General features: G+C 41.4%; 1 pseudogene; it reads right to left on the bottom strand.

The window, feature by feature from the left end:
* LOC106562998 (protein crumbs homolog 2-like) overlaps positions 1 to 11,156 on the bottom strand; it is a 52,739-nt pseudogene extending 41,583 nt beyond the window's left edge.
* Between the last annotated feature and the right edge of the window lie 1,345 nt (positions 11,157 to 12,501).

Raw genomic sequence — 12,501 nt, 5'->3', positions numbered from 1 at the left:
TTCTGATGGTTTTACCACTATTATGGTTGTTGTTGACATTCTCTACATCTTGCGATTTTATCTCTCTCTCTGGTCTACCTACCGCTCTCCAGGTGGCTGAGGCACTATTCCAGTCTTCCAGCACTATGGCCTTCCGGAGGACATTGTTTCTGACCGTTGGCCCCAAATCATGTCGCGGGTCTGGAAAGCCTTTATGCAGAAGCTGGGGGCCACGGTCAGCCTCACATCCAGGTACCGGCCTCAGTCCAACAGGCAGGTGGATAGGACCAACCAGGAGCTGGGGAAGTTCCTAAGGAGTCACTGCCAAGACTGACAGGGGGAGTGGGCCCAGTTCCTTCGCTGGACAGAATACGCCCAGAACTCCCTTCGTCAGTCCTCCACCGGGCTGACTACCTTCCGGTGCGTCCTGGGATATCAGCTGGCCCTTGCTCTGTGAACTCTGAGCCAGAGGCTGCTGCAGTTTCGGCATGCAGAGGAGGTGTGGAACGCGTCCCACGTGAGTCTCCAGCGCACCGTTGTTCGTTAAAAGGATCAGGTGGACCGTCACCACAGTGAGGCTCCCGTGTTCTATCTTGGTGATTGCGTCTGACTCTCCGCCAGGAACCTCCCACTCCGCTTGCCCTGCCGGAAACTTTGCCCCCAGTTTGTGTGGCCCTTCAAGGTTCTCCAGAGTGTCAATGATGTAACCTATCTGTTAAAAACTACAGGATCTCACCCTTCTTTCATGTTTCCCTCCCCAGGCCAGTGGTTCCTGGTCCTCTGGCTGATGCCGTTCCCCGCGACACCCCTCCGCCTCCTCTGGACATAGAGGGGACCACCGCCTATGCTGTTAGGTCCCTCCTGGACTACCGACATCGTGGGGGTCGGCTCCAGTACCTGGTGGACTGGGAGGGGTAGTTCCCGAGGAGCGTGTTTTAATCAGTTATATGATGACGTAAATATATGCAGTATAGTTTTATCTAAAAAGGATAACTTCAATGTTTCACTATTTTTATAGGATGGTCCTCCGCTTAGGAACCTCCTCTGCCCCACTTACCCAATCTCACTTCATAGACTTCAAGGCTGTTGGTAGTATACATGGTGACACTATGGAAGATGTTGAGATCCAATTCAATGTATACTATTCAAGATTGGGCAAGTCTGAGTCATTCACTGTGAAGTCTGGAGTGAGACATGGTTCCTTCATCTCTCAGATCCTCTTCCTTATTACCATTAACTGGATTATGACCAAAACCACATCAGTGGACCCTGTTCTCCCAGCTGGAAGATCTCAAAACTTTGCCAAAAAACTCACATTGTGTATTTGCCCAACTCATCCCATCTGGAGGTCTGAGCAGCCTCAAAACAAATATCCACCTATACAACAGCGATTTCAAATTGGTTTATTGTATGCTTTGGATTGTTGGCATGTTGTCAAGAATGACATGAGACGGATGGAAACTTTCAGCAGTGGAGGTCTCAGGAAAATCTGCTGCATCCTCTGGCTGAACAAAATACACAACAGTCAGTAGTTTGGCCACTTTCTCAGAATGCCCAGATATAAACTCATTGTGGACTGAAGTCCCAATGGGGATGACGTGGATTGAGTAAGTATATAGAATATTAGATATTTGTGATTCACCACCTGGATTCGGTCTTATGTAGCAAACTTTGAAATTGTGTTTTTTTATATTGGATAAAAGTAGAGCTACAAAATGGTATATCATACACTACATTTTTGAGGAACAATGGGAAAGTAATTCTGCTTTGAAAGTTGATAAACTTGCAAACTCAGTTTTGAGAAAATGGCCTTTGAATGTTTTGGTATCTAGTGATGAGCTCTTCTTTGTCTACACCCATTCACCATCGTTCACACCCTCTTAAGCTTTAGCCCCACCCATGTCGTTTCGCTCTCGGAGCGTTCAGAGCGCACACTTGACACTCTGGTTAATGATTTGTTTACTTATGGATAACATGAAAACAGCCTAACCAGCTCTGATGGCAACAATTGAATTGTGCTTTTTTGCAGACGTTTACTGACACTGGCAATATTCAACGGGTGTTGTACACTTTAGCTTAAGACATGTAGCTAGCTAGCTAGGTAAACAATGTGTAAGAGCACACACGTCATGGAACGTTAGCTAATGAGCCAGCCAGCTAACGTTAGCTAGTTAAACAACAATGAACACATTGCAAAATCATGTCATTACTACCCTGCATGAAAATGCTGGGAGCTAACCAACCAGATTCAATATTAGCTAGGTAGCATTAGGCTCTAACTAGTAAAGCAAACGGCTCTGGGAAACAAATAATAACATCAGCTAGGGAGCCAGCCAGCTAACGTTAGCCAGCTAGCTAACAGTACACTTTAGCTTGAAATGAAACCCCTTTCTGACAAAATTAGAAACACGTAATATCTGAAAATGTAGCTAGCTAACGCTAGACTATCTTACCTGCAAGCATCATCATGCATGATGGACGTGTCTCCCTGTCATGAATGCCATGCCACAGTTGCCCTTAGTTTGAAGATGTAATCTGGTGACAGGTGTTTTCTCCATCTCATCTCATACTCTAATTCCACTTATTTCAAAACGTGATCGCCCAGAAAGTGGAGAGCAACACTTATGCAGCTCCACTACACAATAGATATTAAAAAAAACATGTTCGACAGGATTACCAACACAGACTGACCAACTCAAATAGACCGAAGCCTTCTATATGATAGTCCAAACCGAACTCCTCTCTCGGCATGTCCAGCCCACTCATTATCTCAGCCAATCATGGCTAGTTGGAGGGTTGCTATCTTTTTCTGTGGCTTAACCAAAAAGGCTCGTAATTTAAGAATTGTATTCGTATTTACAGATGGCATACACATTTGTTATTAAGGAAAATGAAAAAAACGCATTTGATTTAAAAAAATAAAAACATTCAAACGGCTCTCCTGTGAAGTCGTGGCTTGCGACAAACACCTACTTTCCTGAATCATGAATCATGTTTTAGACATTTTTGCAAATCTCACACCTCTGAGTCAATACATGTTAGAATAATCCTTGGCAGCAATTACAGCTGTGAGCCTTTCTGGGTAAGTCTCTAAGAGTTTTGTACACCTGGATTGTACAATATTTGCATTTTTTTTTTTTAGTTCTTCAACTTCTGTCAAGTTGATCGTTGCTAGACAGCCATTTTCTAGTCTTGCCATACATTTTCAAGCCAATTGAAGTGTCACGTCCTGACCAGTAAAGGGGTTATTTGTTCTTATAGTTTGGTCAGGACGTGGCAGGGGGTATTTGTTTTATATGGTGGTTGTGTTGTAGAGGGGTGTTAGATTTATGTATTCCGGGGTTTTTGGTTATTGTTCTAGGTTAGTTTATTTCTATGTTCTGTCTAGTTGTTTGTATTTCTATCTTTTTCTAATTGGTGTTGGGGCCTTCAGTTGGAGGCAGCTGTCTATCGTTGCCTCTGATTGAAGGTCCTATAATTAGGAGTATGTTTGTTTTGGGGTTTGTGGGAGATTGGTTCTTGTTTTGCTGTGTGCATGACAAGACTGTCTAGTTTGTGGTCATAAAAATGAAAGTTAAATATGAGCATTCATGTACCCACTGCGTTTTGGTCTACACCCGTGACATGAAGTGAAAACTGTAACAAGGCCACTCAGGAATACAATGTTGTCTTGGTAAGCAACTCCAGTTTATATTTGGCCTTGTATTTTACTATAGGTTATTGTCCTGCTTAAAGGTGACTGTGTCTCCCAGTATCTGTTGGAAAGCAGAATGAAAAAGGTTTTCCTTTAGGATTTTGCCTGTGCTTAGTTCTATTCTGTTTCTTTTTATCTTTAAAAGCTCTGTTGTCCTTGCTGATGACAAGCACAACGATAACATGATACAGCCACCACCATGCTTGAAAATATGGAGTGGTACTCAGTGTTGTATTGGATTTGCCCAAAACCTTAAGTTTTGTATTCGGGACATAAAGTTTGTCATTTTTTTTGCAGTTTTACTTTAGTGCCTTATTGCAAACAGAATGCATGTTTTGTAAAAGTTTTATTCTGTACCTGTTTCCTCATTTTCACTCTGTCATGTAGGTTAATATTGTAACTACAATGTTGATCCATCCTCAGTTTTCTCCTATCACAGCTGTTAAACTCTGTAAAGATTGTTTTAAAGTCAGCATTGGCCTCAGGGTCGTCATTCATCAGAGATGAGGTAGTCATTCAAAAATCATGTTAAACACTATTGCACACAGTGAGTCCATGGAACTTATTATGACTTGTTTTGTAAATGTTTACTCCTGAACTTATTTAGGCTTGCCATTACAAAGGGGCTGAATACTTATTGACTCAAGACATTTCAGCTTTCATATTTTTTATTCATTTGTAAACATTTCTAAAAACATAATATGTATATAATAATCCTAGCAGTTTATGATGCTGTACATGGCTCCATTGTAATTATTGCCAATCAAAACATGTCTATTAGAGATCTCTTATTCTGTGGAGTCGTGTTTGGTTCAGCAGATATGAAGGAAAAGACATTCATTGTATGTCTGCAGCGAAATAGTGCATTTGGAAAGTATTCAGAACCCTTGACCTTTTTCACATTTTTTTATGTTACAGCCTTACTCTAAAATGGATAAAAAAATGTTTTCCCCTCAATCTACACAAAATATCCCATAATGACAAAGTTAAAAGTTTTTTAATTTTTGCAAATATACAAAAAAATAAACTATCATATGTAAATAAGTATTCAGACCCATTTGCTATGAGACTCAAAATTGAGCTCAGGTGCATCCTGTTTACATTGATCCTCCTTGAGCTGTTTCTACTGTCACAACTTCCACTGAAGTCGGTTCCTCTCCTTGTTCGGGTGGTGGTCGGCGTCACCGGTCTTCTAGCCATCGTCGATCCACTTCTCATTTTCCATTTGTCTTGTCTCGTTTTCCTACACATCTGGTTCTCATTTCCCTCATTAAGTGTTGTGTATTTAACCCTCTGTTCCCCCCCATGTCTTTGTGTGGAATTGTAAGTGCTTGTGCACGTTTACTGGTGTGCGTCGGGTTTTGTACCCATGTTGATGATTTCTTTATGCCGTTGGTTTTGAAATTAAACTGCTCGGCTATTACCTAGTTCTGCTCTCCTGTGTCTGACTTCACTGCCACCAGTTACACACCCCTTTACATCTACAAATTGCTTGGACATGATTTGGAAAGGCACACACCTGTCTATATAAGGTTCCACAGTTGACATCGCATATCAGAGCAAAAACCAAGCCATGAAGTCGAAGGGATTGTCTGTAGAGCTCCGAGACAGGATTGTGTCGGCACAGATCTGGGGAAGAGTACCAAAATACACTGCTCAAAAAAATAAAGGGAACACTAAAATAAAACATCCTAGATCTGAATGAAAGGGTCTTATTAAATACTTTTTTCTTTACATAGTTGAATGTGCTGACAATGAAATCACACTAAAATAATCAATGGAAATCCAATTTATCAACCCATGGAGGTCTGGACTTGGAGTCACACTCAAAATTAAAGTGGAAAACCATACTACAGGCTGATCCAACTTTGATGTAATGTCCTTAAAACAAGTCAAAATGAGGCTCAGTAGTGTGTGGCCTCCACGTGCCTGTATGACCTCCCTACAACGCCTGGGCATGCTCCTGATGCGGTGGCGGATGGTCTCCTGAGGGATCTCCTCCCAGACCTGGACTAAAGCATCCGCCAACTCCTGGACAGTCTGTGGTGCAACTTGGCGTTGGTGGATGGAGCGAGACATGATGTCCGAGATGTGCTCAATTGGATTCAGGTCTGGGGAACGGGCAGGCCAGTCCATAGCATCAATGCCTTCCTCTTGCAGGAACTGCTGACACACTCCAGCCACATGAGGTCTAGCATTGTCTTGGATTAGGAGGAACCCAGGGTCAACCGCACCAGCATATGGTCTCACAAGGGGTCTGAGGATCTCATCTCGGTACCTAATGGCAGTCAGGCTACCTCTGGCGAGCACATGGAGGGCTGTGCGGCCCCCCCAAAGAAATGCCACACCATGACTGACCCACCGCTAAACCGGTCATGCTGGAGGATGTTGCAGGCAGCAGAACGTTCTCCACGGCGTCTCCAGACTTTGTCACGTGCTCAGTGTGAACCTGCTTTCATCTGTGAAGAGCACAGGGCGCCAGTGGCGAATTTGCCAATCTTGGTGTTCTCTGGCAAATGCCAAACGTCCTGCACGGTGTTGGGCTGTAAGCACAACCCCCACCTATGGACGTCGGGCCCTCATACCACCCTCATGGAGTCTGTTTCTGACCGTTTGAGCATGCACATTTGTGGCCTGCTGGAGGTCATTTTGCAGGGCTCTGGCAGTGCTGCTCCTCCTTGCACAAAGGCGGAGGTAGCGGTCCTGCTGCTGGGTTGTTGCCCTCCTACGGCCTCCTCCACGTCTCCTAATGTACTGGCCTGTCTCCTGGTAGCGCCTCCATGCTCTGGACACTACGCTGACAGACACAGCAAACCTTCTTGCCACAGCTCGCATTGATGTGCCATCCTGGATGAGCTGCACTACCTGAGCCACTTGGGTGTCTGATTATTTCTGGCTTGGTACTCTGCTGACATAATCTAATGTTTTGCTTTCGTTGTATAGCCTTTTTGAAATCGGACAGTGTGGTTAGATTAACGAGAGTCTTGTCTTTAAATAGCTGTAAAATAGTCATATGTTTGAGAAATTGAAGTAATAGGATTTTTAAGGTATTTGAAAATCGCGCCACAGGCTTCAACTGGCTGTTACGTAGGTGGGACGAATTCGTCCCGCCTAGCCCATAGAGGTTAACCTCTCTAGGGTCGGCGGGACGAAATCGTCCCACCTACGTAACAGTCAGTGGAATCCTGTGGCGCGTTATTCAAATACCTTAGAAATGCTATTACTTCAATTTCTCAAACTTCCGGTGAATTTACAAACAATTTACTAAATTACACACGATAAATGTTCACAAAAAGCATAAATTATTTTAAGAATTATAGATACAGAACTCCTCTATGCACTCGATATGTACGATTTTAAAATAGTTTTTCGGTGAAAGCACATTTTGCAATATTCTCAGTAGATAGCCCGGCATCACAGGGCTAGCTATTTAGACACCCAGCAAGTTTAGCACTCACCAAAGTCAGATTTATTATAAGAAACATGTTATTACCTTTGGTGTTCTTCGTCAGAATGCACTCCCAGGACTTCTACTTCAATAACAAATGTTGGTTTGGTTCCAAATAATCCATAGTTATATCCAAACAGCGGCATTTTGTTCGTGCGTTCAAGACACTATCCGAATGGTAAAGAAGGGTGACGAGCACGACGCATTTCGTGACAAAAAAATTCTAAATATTCCATTACCGTACTTCGAAGCATGTCAACCGCTGTTTAAAATCAATTTATGCCATTTTTCTCGTAAAAAAGCGATAATATTCCGACCGGGAATCTGCAATTAGATAAACAGCCAAAGGAAAATATATCACTGGGTCGAATCGGGCACGCGCTTAATTCCATTGTCCTCTGATGGGCCACTTGGAAAAGGCGATTATGTGTTTCAGCCTGAGGCTGCCTCGTCATCGTTCAGGTTTTTCCCGGGCTCTGAGAGCCTATTAGAGCCGTGGGAAATGTCACGTTACAGCTAAGATCCTGACTCTTCAATAAACAGAAGCAAGAACAACAACACCTTGTCAGACAGGCCACTTCCTGAATGAAACCTTCTCAGATTTTTGCCTGCCAAATGAGTTCTGTTATACTCACAGACACCATTCAAACAGTTTTAGAAACTTTAGGGTGTTTTCTATCCATATGTAATAAGTATATGCATATTCTAGTAACTGGGTAGGAGTGGTAACCAGATTAAATCGGGTACGTTTTTTATCCGGACGTGAAAATACTGCCCCCTATCCCAAACAGGTTAAACTCAGTTTTTCACAATTCCTGACATTTAATCCTAGTATAAATTCCCTGTTATAGGTCAGTTAGGATCACCACTTTATTTTAATAATGTGAAATGTCATAGTACAGTGATTTATTTCAGCTTTTATTTCTTTCATCACATTTCCAGTGGGTCAGAAGTTTACATACACTCAATTAGTATTTGGTAAAATAGCCTTTAAATTATTTAACTTGGGTCAAACGTTTCGGGTAGCCTTCCACAAGCTTCCCACAATAAGTTGGGTGAATTTTGGCCCATTCCTCCTGACAGAGCTGGTGTAACTGAGGCAGGTTTGTAGGCTTCCTTGCTCGCACACACTTTTTCAGTTCTGCCAACAAATTTTCAATAAGATTGAGGTCAGGGATTTGTGATGGCAACTCCAATACCTTGACTTTGTTGTCCTTACTTAATTGACGCACGCCAAGGATAGGGGGCGTTACAGCGATTTTTGAAAAAAATACGCGCCCATTTTAAACAACCTCCTACTCAAACTCAGAAGCTAGGATATGCATATAATTAGTAGATGTGGATAGAAAACACCCTAAAGTTTCTAAAACTGTTTGAATGGTGTCTGTGAGTATAACAGAACTCATATGGCAGGCCAAAACCCCGAGACAGATCGTAACAGGATGTGGAATTCTGAATTGCGGACTCAACTTCAGCACTTTGCCTATAAAACACACTGAGTTAGGATTCATTGACCACTTCCTATGGCTTCCACTAGATGTCCCCAGTCTTTACTAAGTGGTTTGAGTCTCATACTGTGAAAACTGAATGAATGAGACGCTGTTGAAATTGGTCACATGAGGAGGGCCATCACCATTATGACGCCGTCGGCCCTGGCTTCCCTCCCCTTTCGAAACGTTTTGAAAGACAATGCAATCATCCTCCTTGAATCTTATTGGCTCTCTTGTTGAAAAACGCCCTGAAGATTTATGTTATACAACGTTTGACATGTTTGAATGAACCTAAATGGGAAAAAAATGCATTTTCTCTAAATGGCTGTCCCGCGGCCGATGGAGCATTTGGATCAGCCTTCAGACGCGCTAACAAGAACAAGCTCTTGGAACATAAAGGAGTAATTTTTTCGAACGAAAATACATTTGTTGTGGACCTGGGATCCCTGGAAGTGCTTTCTGATGAAGACAACCAAAGGTAAGGGATTATTGACAATAGTATACAAGACTAGATGTGATATGCGATTGTTCCAAGATGGCGCTGACCTGTAACGTTAGCCTATTTTTCAGAGTATCGCATCCCCTTTCATCGCAAAGTATGATTACCCAGTAAAGTTAATTTTAAATCTGGCATTACAGGTGCTTTCAAGAGATTCATCTATAAATCTTAGAATGACAATATTACATTTTTAAAAATGTTTTCGAATAGTAATTTAGTAAATTGTAGCTCTGTTTCATCGGATGCATTTGAGGGAAAATAGTCAACGTTACGCACCGATGTAAAATGCTGTTTTTATATATAAATATGAACTTTATCGAACAAAAGAATGCATGTATTGTGTAACATGATGTCCTAGGTGTGTCATCTGATGAAGATTGTCAAAGGTTAGTGCTGCATTTAGCTGTTTTTTGGTTATTTGTGATGCATGTGGTTGGTCGAAAAATGGCTATGTGGCTACTTTTACGATATACTCCTCTAACATAATCTAATGTTTTGCTTTTGCTGTAAAGCCTTTTTGAAATCGGACAACGTGGTTCGATTCAGGACCGGTGTATCTATAAAACGATATAATTTGAAAAAAAATGGAAGAAAAAAAAATATTATTTTGTTATGCTAATGGGGATATGATTTTTCGCTGGAGGCCGCTCAGGGGTTAAAGGCACAGTCAACTTAGTGTATGTAAACTTCTGACCCACTGGAATTGTGATACAGTGAAATAATCTATCTGTAAACAATTGTTGGAAAAATTACTTGTGTCGTGCACAAAGATGTCCTAACCGACTTGCCAAAACTATAGTTTGTTAACAAGAAATTTGATAAGTTGTTGAAAAATGAGTTTTAAAGTGTGAACTTCCAACTTCAACTGTATTTAAGTGTATATATGTATTTGCTTTGTCATTACAGGATATTGTGTGTAGATTGATGAAAAAAAAAATATTTTATACATTTTAGAATAAGGCTGTAACATAACAAATTGTGGAAAAAGTGAAGGGCTCTGAATACTTTCCGAATGCACTGTAGCTAAATGCCCACCAGAGCCATTAGGTGGACATTGTGATAAGCCATTTTGTATTGGATTTACAAAGGATTTAATTAATGGACATGTAAAATCTGTTTTCCTGATTTATCAATAACTCTTACACCTGTTAATTGAAATGCATTCCAGGTGACTACCTCATGAAGCTTGTTGAGAGAATGCCAAGAGTGTGCAAAGCTGTCATCAAGGGAAAGGGTGGCTATTTGAATAATCTCAAATATAAAATAGTTTTATTTGTTGAACACTTTATTGGTTACTACATGATTCCATATGTGTTAGTTCATAGTGTTGATGTCTTCACCATTATTCTACAATGTAGAAAATAGTCAAAATAAAGAAAAACCCTTGAATGAGTAGGCTCAGTTGGTAGAGCATGGTGTTTGCAACGCCAGCATGGTGTTTGCAATGCCAGGGTTGTGGGTTCGATTCCCACGGGGGGCCAGTACGAAAATAAATAAAAAAGATATGTATGCATTCACTACTGTAAGTTGCTCTGGATAAGAGTGTCTGCTAAATGACTAAAATGTAATGTAAAAATGTGTTCTAAAACTTTTGACCGGTCATGTGTTTTTCTTAACAGAATAGCATAGCTAGTGTTTTTTTTTTTCTTTTCTTTTTTTTTCTAATGAATTTAATTGGCTATTTTGGTGTATGGTCTTGGTGCCCTGGAAGATTGGGCACCTGTTGAAGGCCAAATGGCCTTACCCCTAAAATCACGAAATTCCAGGCCTGGTACAGTCTACGGTTGGAATGGAGGTAGGTTGGAGAATATTTTGCTATCTGGTGCCCTCAACTGGTCATTGTAAAATAATGCAGGCATGACACAGCTCTTTGCAGTCATTGAAATTAGCACTCAAATGTAATTGGCATGGTGTGTATACTCACCTGTGGTAGGCCAGCTGTAGTCCCATCTGGATGAAGGCATCGGGGCTCATCTTGTGAGTCTTAGGGACGTTCTTGCCAAAGTGGGAGTAGACAATGACTTTGACATCCAGGTCATGCACCATTCTGGAGGGTAGATGACAAAATGTAGAATATTAGAGGGTAGGCCTATACAAATATATAAACTCATAATTGATTACATCAACTATTTTTCATAAATTTGTACATAGGCCTGTATAATATTTAATCAAGGTCTTGAAAATAAGACTAGTTGATTCAGGTGTATTAGCACTGGCTGGAACAAAAGCCTAGAACACCCTGTAGCTCTCCATGACCAATGCAGATGACCACCACTGCTTCAGATGTAGACTTTCAATTTATCAACCTGTTGCAGGATAACTTTCCTGCAATGCAGGAAATGTAAACCTTGTACTGTATTTGAGGTTTAAAACGGCTTCTGAAGTTTGTAATTTCCACTTTGAAGTTTCAAATTAGATTTTACCTTACGAAAAATGTATCAACTGTCATGACTGTCCTGATCAGGTCAAGTTACAGGAGACCACAAACCTACTGATTATCTCTCAACCCCCAACAGAGGGAGAGATCTAGGGGTATGAGGATGTGGGGGTTTTATGACCCCTCACGCCCAGGATAAATCTTAGGACACAGAGAAATTCCGTTGTCCTCACTATGGAGAACTGGCCTCCGAACATTAAACATGCAATAAAGGGACTTTGGAACAATGGTTTCTGTCAGCCACAATGGTGGTCATGACGATAGATGGAATATGAAAATGTATGTAATTTTTGTTTCATTATTAAAAGTTAACAAATGACGTTATTATGAAAACATTGTACCTTTAAGAGTTTTCCCAGTATATGCGTGATGTTTATACATTGTACGTTGTGTGGAAAATATCCTAATCAAAGAGCTGAAAACTGTTGTTCTGATTAAAGATCCAATACAACTGGCCTTCTTTAGACTAGTTGAGTATCTGGCGCATCAGCATTTGTGAGTTCGATTACAATCTCAAAATGGCCAGAAACAAAGAACTTTCTTCTGAAACTCATCAGTCTATTCTTGTTCTGAGAAATGAAGGTTATTCCATGCGATAAATTGTCAAGAAACTGAAGACCTCATACAACGCTGTGTACTACTCCCTTCACAGAACAGTGCAAACTGGCTCTAACCAGAATAGAAAAAGGAGTGGGAGGCCCCGGTGCACACGCCTTACAAGTCCTCAACTGGCAGCCTCATTAAATAGTACCCGCAAAACACCAGTCTCAACATCAACAGTGAAGAGGCGACTCCGGGATGCTGGCCTTCTAGGCAGAGTTCCTCTGTCCAGTGTCTGTGTTCTTTTGCCCATCTTAATCTTCTATTTTTATTGGCCAGTCTGAGATATGGCTTTTTCTTTGCAACTCTGCCTAGAAGGCCAGCATCCTGGAGTTGCCTCTTCACTGTTGACGT

The sequence above is a fragment of the Salmo salar genome, chromosome 11 (assembly GCF_965601325.2).
Source record: "Salmo salar chromosome 11, fSalSal1, whole genome shotgun sequence".
Taxonomy (NCBI): Eukaryota; Metazoa; Chordata; class Actinopteri; order Salmoniformes; family Salmonidae; genus Salmo; species Salmo salar.
This window is presented reverse-complemented; position numbering and strand designations above follow the sequence as displayed.